The 16,012-nt window shown below is 37.0% G+C and overlaps 1 protein-coding gene across 2 annotated transcripts in view; it reads left to right on the forward strand.

Annotated features, from left to right (window-relative positions):
- LOC124142549 (sodium- and chloride-dependent glycine transporter 1-like) overlaps positions 1-16,012 on the forward strand; it is a 42,943-nt gene that overhangs the window by 12,535 nt on the left and 14,396 nt on the right. Inside the window, exon 1 of one of the 2 annotated variants that reach the window (XM_046511096.2) lies at positions 9,611-9,973. The exons of the other annotated variant lie outside the window; for it this stretch is intronic. The gene's annotated coding sequence lies outside the window, so the exon portion shown is untranslated. Of the gene's footprint in view, positions 1-9,610; positions 9,974-16,012 lie in introns of those variants that run through there. 2 annotated transcript variants of the gene reach the window in all.

The raw sequence follows: 16,012 nt of genomic DNA on the forward strand, positions 1-16,012 counted from the left end.
TATGTTAATATGTTATAAAAAATTAAAATAGATAAAAAGTCCATATGTTCATATGTTACGTCATTGAATGTATAGAGTAGATGACTACATTATTTACCTTGGTTAGGATTAGTAATATAATCAATCTTAGAATATTGTGTCGTCTGCTAGCCCAACTAGTGTCATCTGGAAACGATTTAATCACAAGCTGTCAATCACCGACTGCCTAGCCCCAAGGTGGAATGCCCTCCTGTCGAGTTTAAAGAAAAAAACCAGTCTGCTCATACATGTTTAAACTTCAAAGTAATCAATGTACCTCGTGTACAACCAATATTTATATATGTGATGTGCAGAATTATGTCACCGAATATGTATCCGATTACACTTGCCCAGGCTGGCCCACTCGGGATTCCCTCTACTTATCATTTCTCCATGCGATACTCACACCGTAGTCTGTCTCCGAGACCCTAGAGAATCAATTAAATTTTGAAAAGAACTCCAACTCAAGTTAGAATGATTTGGCAAGTCTAGACTGCCTCAGCCCTGGCACTGAAATCAAGCAGTGCTCTGGGCTCCATTTGGATTCTATTTTGTAAATATGTCTGGGAATATATGTTAGTCCACTGACAACCGTACATTCCAAAGATGAAGCTATTTAAATCTTTTCTTAGAATATCGAATTGTCGTCCATTGTCCGATGTCAATGCATTGATGACAAGTAAGGATATCATAGTTAACATCGATGCCGCGCTTCACTATTCCCTATTTAGTAAATACGTGTATGTACATTGCTGCAATGAATATATACATGATCACGCATTGTGCTAGCAATTTAACTGGATCAGCGGGTAACATATAATATTATTGTTCCATCGATATCTCTCCTGGTTGTTCTGTCCATGTTTTATATACAAACGCAAATTTTAATATAATTCACTGAAGCATGTATACTGAATGTATACATGTACATACAAGATGTATAATTTTACTGCCATTCCAAGATAAAATATATATTTGCCATCATTTAGTTGTGGGCATGCGTTTTGTTCCCGTTTGCCCGTTTGTTGTGAGAGAAATATTCACGTATGTCAGTGCGCTCATACCGCTATAACAAGATTAGTTTGGCCCTTCTGTCGGCGGGAGCTACCGCCCGTTATCGAAGCTGGCTGATACAGGCCCTTAGGGACCCGAGGTAGAATGTGTCCCCAGCACTCGTTGCTGGTCGTAAAAGGTGACCGAATTGGGCAATCTTAAAAAAAAGAAGCTTGCAGTGGGTTGCGTCCTTATATGTGGGCAGAAGAAGGGAGTCAGGTGGCTGAGGGTACCAGAGACGGAAACAAGTTCCTGAGTCCAACATACCAGCTTCAAATAAATTAGCTGATATCCATGTTAGCTGTTCTGAGAACAATACCCTAAATGCCAGCAAGGGCTTAATCCGTGACCGTGATCACAGTCTAGCTGAAGAGACCATAGACGAAATTGTATCAGAACTTCACAGTCAAGGTGTGACTGAAGCCAAACCATTTTACATATCGCAAAGATGGCTGTGTGTTACCATCCAACACATAGCTTCTATTGTTTTATACTACAGTACTAACAGTTCAGTTAAAGTTGGTTGTTTCTATATGACTGATGACCTCTACATACCACGACCTACCCCCTGTTTCACACGCCAGAAAATTGGATATGGACACGTCTTGTACACGCAAGGCTACTTGCTTCAGATGTTCTATTGTTAAAAGCCAGGGCGGCGAAACTGTAGAAGCTGGCGTTTTAGACTTTAGCGTCGATATCAGTGACCACAAGGGTTTTTTGTCACTCGGCCAAATTGTATCAACTTAACCAAGTCTTAGAGATGTTTCAACGCCTAAACCAGCTTACTGTTTCCACAGATTGGGAAAAAATGTTTGACTCGTGCAATTCGGTCAGCGAAGCACGTGACGCCCTAACATTAGCACAAGTTAAAGAGCTCATCATTGAACCATATACAGTCTAACCCATTTAATTGGTGGGTATGGATATAGTGTCCATTTACGTATACACACTTATCATGGACATATACAGAATTTCATTCTACCTTATTATTAAAATAAAATACCCGTGAAGATCCGGGTTTGAATAGGCTTTCATCAACCCATGCTTGTACGAAGGCGACTAACATAGTCGGGTGGTCAGGCTCGCTGACTTGGTTGATGCATGTCATCGTATCCCATTTGCGTAGAACGGTGCTCTTGATGTCAATATCTGGATTGTCTGGCCCAGACTGGATTATTAACAAATCACCGTCATATAGCTGGCGATACTGACGCCCTTGTACGTTTCCCAGACCATAGAGAATAAATTTAAAAGGAATCCAGCTCAAGTCTAGAACGATTTGGAAAGCCGAGATTGCCTCAGTTCTAATCCATGAAAGTAAGCCTTAATAAAAAAATATTGCTCTTGGCTCCTTTAGATTATATTTTGTAGATACATATTTTTAACGACGTAAATTTTACTGACACCGGTACTGTCCCAATTGAAGCTATTTCGAATTATCGTCCAGTGTTCGGTGTCAATACATCGATGACAAGTGAGGATATCATATAGTAATCGTTGATGCCGCGCTACACTATAATAAAAATTATAATCAAGTTGACGAGTATGTACATTACTACAGTGAACATGTACATGATCATGCCCTTCGTTATATCAAATACTAATACATTATTGTGTGGTGAATTTAACTGGATCAGTGGTAACATGTGATATTAATATTCCATCAATTTCTTTCCTGGTTGGTCTATCCATGTCTACAAAATAAAACTAATAAAATTAAAAAGGAGCACAGAACAATTCTTAATTTCAGGCTAGATGTGGAAATCTAGACTTTCCCAATCACTGTAGACTTGAGTTGGTCTCATTTTTTACTTTACGTCGCAGCTCATACCACACAAATAACAAGACCAGTTTGCCCCCCGCCGGAGCTCCTGGCTTTTTGTCATATCATCTAACATGACCAACTCTGCTCTTAGTAAACAAGAACCTAATCAGTGAGGGGTCCTTTATCATCGCTATTTGACTACTTATAAAAATCTGATATCTCTCCTCACAGCTGGTAAATAAATATTTCTGCTGAAAATTCGAAACAGAGTGAGTGAGTTGGTACTACATATGTATACGGTTCTATTTATACAACATGCAGTATTCATTCAGTGTCGCGAGCTCTGCGCTGGGTTTGAGCACACATTTCCTACCCCTCTCCCTTCGGCAAACAACTCATGGGGGGTGTAAAAGAGATCACGGGTCAGGCGTGCACTCGTCAGTTGTCTGATGCGACCGAGAGTAAGATCTTCCGGACGACCACTGCACTAGAGGTATGTGGATTGTTGATTAGGTATTACGTGTTTGGAACTGGGAGTTGAACACTAAGCACTTATAGAAAAGAGCTCACAATGAAACGTTTTCAAGACGTATATGTATCAGGTTGAACTTCTACGACACATATAACTTGGTTACCGCTTCCTAACTGTAACATTAACTTACTTACTTACTTACTTTGGAGATTTAACGTGCGCTTTCCGACTGATGCGTATTTCGCACACGGGCCCGGCCAGGCCATTACATTAACATTAACTGAACTTTACGCCTTTTATACACATTTGTGATAGGGCGACAATGCGACAGCGAGACATATTTTGACCTTGAAAATGTCGCATTACGGCATCGTCGCCCTTTGGTGTTAAAAATATTCAAAAGTGACAATGAGACAATGCGACAAATGGCCAAAATGTCGCGTTGTTGAACTGTCGCGCTTTGGTTAATTTTGACACGTTTTGCTTGTTTTTATAAGGGCGTCAATGCGACAATACGACAACGCGACAATGTCCCTTCCAAGATTCCATAGTGATCCGTACAAATAAAACTGAGTTATGAAATCGAAGTTTAACATGCCAATTAAAAGATAATTATAAAGTGTACAAAATGCGCTATTGCAGCTTCTGATTTCATCGCTCTTCAAAAAAGATTATCAATAATGGGATGAGTGTTGAGTTCAACTCCATGCCGAGTCTATACGCTGTGATTAACAATAATGCCCTGAGTCAATACATTTTGTCAAATGTTTGACATGTATTACCTGTAGGAACATTTTGCTGCATGTCTGAAAACTAAGTTCTGTCCACCTTGGGAGTTAGCAACAAACCGAACATTAACTTGAGAATTAGCCATTTTGTTATGGCAGTATGAGAGAGAGAGAGAGGGGTTTAGAGATTTTACGACCGCTTCAGCCATCGGCTATTTCGCAGTCGGGGCCAGGAGGGTTAACAGTAATAATGTAATAATGGGTAATATTATTATTACCCATTATTACATTATATTACCCATTATGGCAGTATGCTTACTTACTTACTTACTTTGGAGATTAAACGTGCTCTTTCCGACTGATGCGTATTTCGCACACGGGCCCGGCCAGGCCATTTAATGTGTTTCCGAAAGGGGCGAAAGTGGTCTGTGCAACCCAAGAGGGGGGTTTTAGGGGTTGCTTATATAGAATTTGGGAATTTTGAGATTTGGAATAGATGCCGATGGGATTGGGGAGGAGAACTAAGGAAGCTGGGTATGGTGGATGTTTGTTTGTTTATGTGATTTTGATTTGGTAGATTATTGTGTTTTTAGATGCGTTTTATTAGTTCCGTTTTTATTAAGAATACGCCTAAGGCCTTGAAGTTTTCTAGTTTATTTTGTGGGTTTAGTATTGCTTCTAGAGTTAGAGCCTTGTTTAGATTGAGGGTGGTTTGTAATGCGGTTCGATGTGTTAGGTAGTGTGTGCAGTGGATGAGTGCGTGTTCTGGGGTTTCTGGTTGTTTGCAGTGTGGGCAGTTACCTGTAGTGTATTTTTTAAATATTTTTTAGGTGGTTATTTAGGTTGGTGTGTCCTGTGTCCTGAGTTTAGTGATTACTCTGTCGATTTTTTTCGATGGATGGAGAATTTTGGGTTTGGTTAGTGGTTTGCTGAGCACTTTTTTGATTTGGCTATTTGAGTTTAGATATAGGTTATGCCATTTTTTTCTGAGTTTTTGCTTGTTTACACTTTTAATTTCTGATTTTGAGATGGGTAAGTTTAAGCTTATTTCTGGGATTTTGAGGGATAGTTTAGCTGCTTTATCGGCGTTTTCGTTACCGTATATTTCTACGTGGGCGGGTATCCCCAAGAAGGTTATTTGTTTGCCTGCCTTAGTTAGGTCGTTGGAGCTTTTAAGTATTTGATTTATTAATTTAGGTCGGTTTTTTGGTATTTTTGTTTTGGAGGGCTTGCAGTCCACTTAGGGAGTCGGTAAGTATTAGGATATTTTTGTGTTTTTTTTATTCTTGATTATGGAGGGCTGAAGCCATGCCAATTAGTTCTGGCAGTATGACATGCAAATGCCATTTTATACACTTCCAAGATTGACATCAATCACTCATATATAATTTTGATCATCCCTATGCATTTAATAATGTACATGAGAAAACTGTTCACCTATTATCATCAAATAACAGTTAGACACTAATTGAACAGAGTTCACCCTCAGAAGAGGGTTCACTTTAATGACACAGACTATACCAAGCGGTTATACCCGTGTCTCTTAATCCCCTATAATCCACTATAACAACATTTGGGGTGAGGGCACAGTGAGGTTAAACCTGTACATGGTCACACCGGGTGATTGTTGAGATCACAAATTTTATCTACCCATAGATATGGTAGTGTATATTCATTTCCAATATCCTCTTATAATTAATGGTGAATGGTTGAGTCCCCCACAATATTTCTTCTTATTAATTCTTACAAAAACAAAACAACAAGTGGCGTGTGGGGGGAAATGGAGCAAAACGAAATTAGAAATAGGACTTAGGAAGACATCTTCCAAAAGTAGTAAAACAAATCAGAAATCAAACTGCAAACCAAAACACCTGCTACAAAAGTCAATCAAAACTCCCTAAAACCATCATAAAACCAAACAATCTACCAAATTAAAAACAGGCCACACTGAACTAAACTCACAGTTACACCAAATTAAAAAAACATAAAACCGTTAAATGCCCACATTGCAACCAAATAGAAACTCCTGAAGACGTACTACTACTTTGCACACATTACCAACAACACAGAACAACACTCAAATGCACACTAAACTACAACAATCAAATGACACTAGCAACTCTACTATACCCTTAAAACTTACAAACCTATAATTACAAGGTATTCATCTAATCAAAACAGGCCTACTCGACCGCATTTAAAAACAAGCTACCAATAAAACATAAATCATAAATCTGTAAAACCTGACAACCACACAACCTCACAAACTCCTTTAGTTCCTCCATCTTTTTAGCATGGTATATTTCCAAATTCCAAATCTATTTAATCTGGATACCAGGGCATTAGAGGTGTTGATCAGCGTAGCTTAAACTTCAACTGATGGCATTCTAGGAATCCACCAGGCATATGTAGATGTTCATTAAGGTATGGGATTTGTTTCTAATGAACAATCCGCGAAGCATGTGGTCTCATGGAATTTATGTGCGCCTTTTATCAATATATTTTCTGGCGATGGGTCGACCAGAGTGTTCCAAAGTGGTTCGAAACTATCACTACCATGCTTTACCCAACTTTTAATCTTGGCAGATAATGGAACACCCTGTCTATAAACAGAATGCAACCGTTTATCAATATGCTTTGGTGAATGACTCTCAATGGTAAAACAAGTACTGATTGCTTCACACTCGGTTGTGCACACTCAATGCACTTACTCGCTATTCACCTTATGAAGGGGCTATAAGAAGCCCTGAAACGAAGTTGCAAAGAATAAAGAAGTTGTTTTCCAAAAAGGGTGTCGTGTATTCATGTCTTTGCAATTTCTAAATGCATAACAAAAACTTCAATGGTGAAAGATGACTCACCAAACACAAGTCAATGATACATGTATGTCACACATAAGCATAACAGCAACATAGATATGGCAGGCTCAAAACTTTCTGATATAAACTCACAGCTACTAAATACTCGTGAAGTATCCAAAATTCATAACGTAGTGACAAATCTGACCGAAATGAGTCATTTTCTTTTGTGTTCTGTCACCTTGTAGAATAACACAATTAAAATCGATTTCATTGAAAGTGATATAAACATATTTATTTCCATAAAGTGGAGGGATTGGCAAACAAGCAAATTTGGCTTATCTGACTGCCTCTCCCAAACATGATACATTTACAAATAGCAATGTATTGAAAGTGACATGAGAAATAGCATACATTGTATAATTGGCATTAAAGATAAGTACTGTTCTGTAAGTGTTTAACTACAGTTACATTATTATTTACATTCAGCACAACAATATCGCAGTATCATATAGCAAAGCCATCATCTCAGACAAAATCTCTAAATCGGCAAGAAGATAGAATAAAACTGTGCACCGATTTCAAAATTTCAAAATTTGTTACTGTCGTTACCATTGAATTGCCATTTAGAATTGAATTTAAATCGTTATCCTTTACGAAATAATACATGTTTTGCCTTACTGTACTGTTTAAGGGACACGTAATAAAGAAATGAAGTGCATCTTCCGTATGATAGCCACAACAACATCTCGGGCTGTCGGATATAAATCTGGCAAATTTGTCGGCGTTTAGATCACTGCAGCCAAGCCTGAGACGGGAGTGTATAACCTGACAGAATCTTGATCCATAATTTGTATCAAAGTATATACCATTCCTATCATTGCTTTTTATAAAACTTTTAAAACTTCCTTAGCTACTGGCATTGGTGTATTCAATAGGTAGTGAGTTCCAAATATTAACTATATCTGGAATAAATGATTTGGCATAATTATTTGATTTACACTTTGTGGTTTGCAGCAGTGTTACTCATTTTCAAAACTGGCTTTACATATGGAAGAATCTTCCGGGGAAAATTGGATAGATACTGTTTTATTCGGGTTGAAATCGACCCGCCAGTTTTCTGCCCAAGAGGATATTCTACTTAGATCGTTATTCAGACAATGTGCTGCTGTATTCGGGTCATTTACCACGAAATATAGGGATGTGTCATCGGCAAACAATCTTATATTACTATCAATATCGTCTATAATGTCGTTTATGAAAATTAGAAACAGTAGCGGTCCTAAAACTGACCCTTGTGGAACTCCGGCCGTAACTGGTCGTAAGTCTGAACTATACCCATTGATAATAACCCGTTGGCATCTATGTTTTAGGTAGCTTTCAAATCATCTCAATAATTTCCCTTTAATACCATAGGATTTGAGTTTATGGATAATGCCTTTGTGCCAGACTTTATCAAAGGCCTTACTAATGTCGCAAAAGACTGCTCTGATTTCTTTGCCTTTATCAAGTTCTCTAGCAATAAAATCATATAAGTAAGTCAGCTGGTTAGCGGTAGAATCTCCTGGCATGAAACCTGATTGAAGATTTGTAAGCAAAATATTATCTCTTAAGTAATTAAAAACATATTTGAAAAAGCATTTTTCGAATATTTTAGCCACACAACACGTGAGAGCTATAGGTCTATAATTACTACATTCATTAATATTACCTTTCTTATAAATAGGCACAACGGAAGCTTCTTTCCAACTTACCGGAAAGGTAGACTTATCCAGGGATACATTAAACAATTTAGCTAGTGGATATGATATCGCTGAAGCACTTAATTTCAATAATCTAATGCCGATACCGTCGGGCCCTGTTGCTTTACTTTCATTAACAGATAGGAGAAGCTTCTTTCCAACTTACCGGAAAAGTAGACTTATCCAGGGATACATTAAACAATTTAGCCAGTGGATATGATGTCGCTGAAGCACTTAATTTCAATAATCTAATGCCGATACCGTCGGGCCCTGTTGCTTTAGTTTCATTAACAGATAGGAGAACATCTTGATCTTTTCTAATTGGCAAATAAAAACCTGGAATTGAAATATCAAAAGTAGGTATGCCGTCATGCAGCCAAGTTTCGGTCAAGCAAATAATATCGTATGAATGAAATTCAGTGCAGAGTAAATCTACCTTGTCCTTTAAACTTCTTACATTTAGATGAACAATCTTTAAATTACCATATTTTACTGGCCCAGGGTTTGGGTGAACATCACCGCAACATAAGAGAAGTATCACTACTATAGTAGACGTTCTTAGCTTATAGATACAAGAGAGAAACAGCAAGTACTTTGTAAATTTGCAAGATGCCTTGCTATAAAGTCTAGAAGCAAATAATCCCACCGCCTGTCTATAATGCGCTATATCTACCGGCATCTTTTTTTAACAGAATATATTTGTTTTCTATAGAGGCAGGCGAGGAGGTGACGCGCGAAGTTTAAATTTGCAATGCTGAAGTGCACTATATATAACCAAAAGCTGACAACAGAAAGCTGAATGAAAACTACAGAGAGAAAGAATGTCACAACACTCACAGACAAAACATGACCAACACAAAATGAACTTTCGAAACATAAACAAAATCTATATACATAAACCGAAATTGTCGGTTGTAGAATAATAATAAAAAAGCAGATTAATTGGGTAACAATAAGAAGAAAGGATAAAATCAAAGACACCATAGTTTGGTGTAGAGTAATGAGAAACTAACTGAGAGGGGGAAATAATATAAACTATGTTTTCATAACAGATTGTGTGAACGGAAGTTGTAGATAAATTTAATATAAAACAAAAATAGATGGATAAATAACAATAATAATATGAATAAACTGAGCTCACGCCTGGGGCAAGTCTAGGTTCTGGCATACCTGGGTTAATTGCACGGCACGTGAACATCGACTGACTACTGTGTGTCGCACACCTGGCTAATTTGTAAGCACTCGGCACGTGCATATGCATATGAAATGAACAAGCCACAACGATCAAAATTAGACTTCTAACAGGTTGGGATATCCTCCAAATATCAAGGAATATGCACCAAATTAAAGATTAAGGACATAATCGAGCAAATGTTCATGCGGACCATATCCAGGTAAGTTAAGAGTTAATCTGCTAACAAAACCAGAATACTAGAGATTATGCTATACGAGTATGATTGTAAACTCACTATATACATTGTAACATATCAAGGTTGATTTTAAAGGTCACAATATCACACGTTCGAGTATAATGGTAATCTCACAATATACATTGTAATAAACAAACGTTGACTTTATAGGTAACATATCACACGTTCGAATTTGATGGTAGACTCACAATATACATTGTAATATACAAACGTTGATTTTATATGTCACCATGTCACCATATCACACGTTCGAGTATAATGGTGGACTCACAATATACATTGTAATACATAAACGTTGATTTTATAGGTAATATATTACACGTTCGAGTACAATGGTAGACTCACAATATAAATTGTAATATATAAACGTTGATATTCTAGGTCAACAGTTTGTTGTATGAGGTCATCCCGTCACATACTGATTGTCACTCAGTGTCACATTTGTTATTCCATGTCACACAATGCCACACATGTCATACTATGTCACACAATATTAGCCGCTGGCCTATGTGTAAGTAAAATCGTGAAACGCATGTTGTAAAAAAAAGAAGAAAAAAAAAGGCACTCAACTAAGTCAGTTCCGATGAGTAGTTACACACCCTGACTTCCTGCTACGCACATACATATGTCAGAATCCCTGTATCATGAGTTCAGGCATTTACTTCCAATGGCTAAAATAATCATTGTTTACGAAGACTACATGTACATTAGCCATTTTCAGTGATTTTGATAAACGAAATATTTATACTTGAAAATGGAACGAGTTTGATTGACAACAGGAAATCACATCATAGCATCATCATTATCGTCGTCGTCGGCATCGGTGTATATTCCGGTGGTCCTGTGTTTCCCTTAGTGTCTGTATTTTCACCATGCTTCTGTGGTATGCCGGACACTCTGATGTTGTTACGTCGACCATATTGGTACAGTTCATCAATTTGAGCGTCTTTCGATGCCATCCTCTGGGTCAGATCAGTAACTTTTTCTCCGAGATCTTTAACTTTGCTTTCACTCTGAACGTATTTCTCACACATTGATTGAAATTTGTCATCAAGACTTGCGTTAATCTCCGGTAGCAGTATGGTGACTAAAGCTTGACCCAGCTTTGATAATAGTTCAGGTGAGCTGAAAGCTTCAATAATGCGAGGTGTGAGATCACCTGACATCACTGGAATGTCCAGGCCGGGAGCGTTATACAGGAAAACAGAACTGCCACAAATGTTTTCAAGAAAAACAGAACTTTCAGACAGTGATTTAGCACGTTTACAGAATGAATCTGTCACTTCAATTTGGGGCGAGTCGGGCGAACTACTTCGACGTTTTGTTGGGTATGGGGAATCTGACATCGATGTTATTATTCACACGTTTTCACAGTAATGTAGTGGCGTAGATATGATATTTAGTTGATAAAACCATTAGAATGATGATCAGTGTATACGTTCAAATAGTACTCACCTGACGTATTCAATATGGCCTCCCATCCGAATGTCACAATGACAAACACAATCCAGTTTCTTATCCAAATACAGTATGCCATCCAAGTGATAATCCACCTTTCATCCAATATTTATATCAATATTGTCATAACTGTTGAATTATTTATGCTCCCCTCTCAGTTTTTGGAGGTTTTAGCTCTATTTTTTCACATTCTCTTGTGACAGCTCAGACAGCCACGTCTGAACATTGAAAGTGTGGAAGTCTAACACAAAAAGTTATCCAGGCAACCTGGGATCCCTCCAACTCGCTTCAGGAGGCTATAAGAGTGCTTAATGCTTCACGTAATTTATATTTCCGGACATGACAATATAGCTTTCATTTTTACTTGGAAAAGATATGCAGCGGAAACGTAACCGAAGGAAGTGAACACTGCACTGGCTACTTTAACTGCACGTTTCGCCTACCGCTCGCGTGGTGCATACCACATGCACCATCAGTTTCAGCGACTAAAATTCATGGGGAGAGGTTGGGCAAGAGCGGTGTCGATTGCGTGTTATTGTACCTCGGCAGTGTAGTTTCAACAACAGGTTTGCCTTGTCCAGACTCGATTATTTGTCCGTCGTGATAAATGTGGACCATTGCTGACTGTGGTGTTAAAAAAATCCTTCACTCAGTCACTTCACAATCGTTCAAGTTCATAAGTCTTATGGTTTCAAAGTAAATGTAGAACATGCATTTTTACCATGCCAGGTGGAGGGCTAAACATTGGATAGTAATATTTGTTATTATTACGCGATGTTTAGTGGTGCAGATTACTTTCATCTTTCAAATGAAGTATGATTTGAACTGACAAGTAAATAAAGTTAGACATTTAATCATTTTATTTTAATTCTCGGTTAAAAACTGGAGACGTTATTACAAAAGTCGAACATACTTTTAAACGTTTTAGTTTGCAATTGTTTTACACTCCAACCTCCAAACGAAACAATACATCTTTGATCGACAGGACAGATTTCGTTCAGCTTTAGTGGATGCAAGATCCAGTTTCATTTGACAATTTTACAATATCAATTGAAGGAAATTCGTAGAGATGAATATGGCCAATCAGGAATGGCGAACACGAAAAAGATTCCTGCAATCTCATTAATTTCAGATCTTAGTTCTCGCTACCGCTAAACAAATATCTGAGGACATCCCATTACGGGGCATGTCAGACCGACCTTTGACCGACCAATGCAATGACTGACGTCGACGTTAGCCAACCAGAAGGCAGCTTTCTCGTGCCTTCCGGCACTAATTTCAAATTGGCAACTACGTTTCGAAGCATATTTTGACAAATTCTCGATTAAAAATTTGAAACCTGAACAAAAGAACATTCTGGAATGGCTAATAGATGATCCAGCTTATATGTATTTAGTCGTTAAGCCCGTAACTATAATTTACCATGTATACCCCATGTTAAAGTTTTCGAGTTTTCATGATTAGAAATCACATTCCGACTGTCACTTTCATGATCTGGTAAGCGACGATCTGATTGCTCGGATGAAAGGTCGTTCTGACGTGACCCCTAATGAGATGTCCTCAGATCTCTGTTTAGCTGCAGCAAGAACTAAGATCTAATTTTAATGAGATTGAAGATTCCTGTAATAAAAAATTAAATAAAGCTATATATTCGAGTGTATTCCCACATTCGTTCAGCTGGAATACTGCTGTGGACAATAACATTGTCAATGATTTATTAATATAAAAGCAGTTTTCATACAATTTGCACCCTTGTAATATATGTGTCTTACATCCCATTACAACTGATCACAGTAAACAAACTTTGTACTTAGTTTATATTGTTCTTCAGTAATTTTACATTCACTTAATACACAGGTCTTCCGAACTCTATTCTTGTTCAAACGTTTTTGAATTTTTTTTAAACATACATGACCGTTACATGGAAGATCTGAAAATGGAGTAATGGTAATTTTCCAGGTGTGTATATAATTTGTATTACTTTGTGTTTCATTTGAAATCAACTGCTGGAACAAAATGATATGGAACTAATCATTTTTCTTCAATTCCACACTGGTATTGCATTTGTTGACACAACATAAAACCTATAGGACCATTATTGTTTATTATCTATATCAATGACATTGTTGAAGGAATACATAGTAATATAAGACTTTTTGCTGATGGCACATCTTTGTATATGATCATAGAAGATCCTGATATAGCGGTTCGTGAATTTCAGAATGGGCTGCCAGATGGCAAGTTACATTTAGTCCCGAAAAAACTGAATCTATTCAATTTACCCGTAAAGAAAACCCTAGTCGCAAACCTAACTTATATATGAATGGTCCAGAAATCAAAGATGTACAAAGTGATAAGCACCTTGGTATGACTTTACAAAGTAATTGTACATGGAAAATGCACATTGATGATATTGTAAGGAAATGTTGTCCTCTGGTTAACTGTGTAAGGAGTTATAAATATCGTCTATCCCGAACTACCTTAGAAACTGTGTACAAATCATTTATTTTACTAATTTCTGATTATTGTTGTCATATTTAAGACAACTGTACTAATGAACAAGCTAACCTTATTGGAAAAATTACACTAAGATGCTCTTAGAACCATTTGTGGCGCTGTTCGGGATATGAGTCATCAGAAGATTTACAATGAAACAAATTGTAGGTCATCACAGAAGATAAAATTCAAAACTGGTAATGTTGTACAAAATGAATAACCATTTATCCCCGGAATATCTTTGTAGGCTTATTCCTAATACAGTTTCGGAAAACAAATTATGACTTAAAAGATAAAACTAATCTTCAAACAGTGAAGTGTAAAACAAAAGCTTATGCAGATTCATTTATACTAGCTACAACACAACTTTGGAATATGTTACCAGAAAACCTAACGGGGACAGAGACCATTACACAATCTAAGAATTTGCTTTACGTAAAGGGAGATAATAGTATACACTGGGATTTAAATTATGGAAGCAGATTATGCCAAATCATTCACAGTCGCCTCAGGCTTGGCTGCAGCGATCTTAAGGCAGATCAGTATAATAGACATATCTTTGATACAAAAACTTGTTCCTGTGGATATCATACCGAAGATGCTTTACACTTCTTTTTTTGTGTGAAAAAAATTACTATGCTCTTCGAAATGAAATGTATTTTTATCAACATGGTTATTCTGTACAAACAGAGCTATGCGGAAATTCGGATTTGAGTAAGGAAGCGCAAATGCTAATATTAGATTCTATTCAACTTTTTATATTTAAAAACTGGCAGATTTTTAGTTAAATGATTGTTTAAAATAAACTGCAAATAGATTTATTATATACACACATCTAGCTTGGCATGTACAATTTATTTGTTACATCTAACCTTCATTTATGTATTCATTGTAATATGTCCTATGTGTAATGGAGCGGTATTAACATAAGCTCTTCGCTTGTTTACCAATCCATTTTCACACTTTTGTGAAAATAAATACAGTAAACTTTGGTTATAACGAACTCAAAGGGACTTCTAATTTTAGTTCGTTATAACCGTAGTTCGTTATAAGCATATATACAGCATAACTACAGCAAATAGTCGGGACCAAAAAGTAAGTTCGTTATATCCGTCAGTTCGTTATAAGCGAGTTCGTTATAACCGTAGTTGACTGTATGTTTAAACCAAAAACCTATACATCAAATTCTGTCACTCAAAACTAATCCTGCTGATAATTCCACGCATGAGATAAGACATGTAATTAACAGAGAAACAGCACCATGCAGGTAGCATTGATAGCCACAGGAAACATGCTGTATAGTCCATACAAAGCTTGAAAATCCAATGGCCTCTGGTATTGCAGCTTTCACACCCTTTGTTTGAAAAATGAAAAGCTCACTATCCCTCTCTTCAGTCAGGTTTCAAACCCTGATTTTGAATGATGCAACATACAAAGAGAATAATAAACATATGGTAGACCCAGCACGTTCATCAAAAACATCTTTAATATGTACACATGTTATAATGTATTCCACTTTATCAGTAAATAACTTCGATTCCATACATTGTATGAACCACAATGTCGAGAACAAGGCATTTTCTGGTTGCGTACATACACATAGTAATAAGGTAATATGTTTTGACTGACAGTACAAAATCGCATCCTGTTTTGTGTTTGTACATTGATTATCAAATAACATTTGTTTTGTAACTGTACCATTTAACTGCTTTATCTGCTTCTTTATATCATATGACATGATTCAGTACTTGTGTATATCAAGAATGGCATACCCAGTTCATGTGAACCGATGGTTCATTATGTATCAATGGAATCTTAGACATTTATCAAAATGTAATCAATGTTATATTAATTGAAAAGGTTTGAAAAGAAGAATTATTTGAACCTACTTCAACATTTAATTGAGAGTCTACATACTTACCGCACGTTGTCTGGTTCAGTCTCGGTTATTTAAAGACCGCATTCATATAGCTGGAATATTGCTAAGTGTGGCGTTAAACAACATACACCCAAACGAACACACCACAAGGCGGAATAACTGCCACACGC

The sequence above is a fragment of the Haliotis rufescens genome, unplaced genomic scaffold (genome assembly GCF_023055435.1).
Source record: "Haliotis rufescens isolate VD_foot unplaced genomic scaffold, xgHalRufe1.0.p SCAF_17, whole genome shotgun sequence".
In the NCBI taxonomy this organism is placed as follows: Eukaryota; Metazoa; Mollusca; class Gastropoda; order Lepetellida; family Haliotidae; genus Haliotis; species Haliotis rufescens.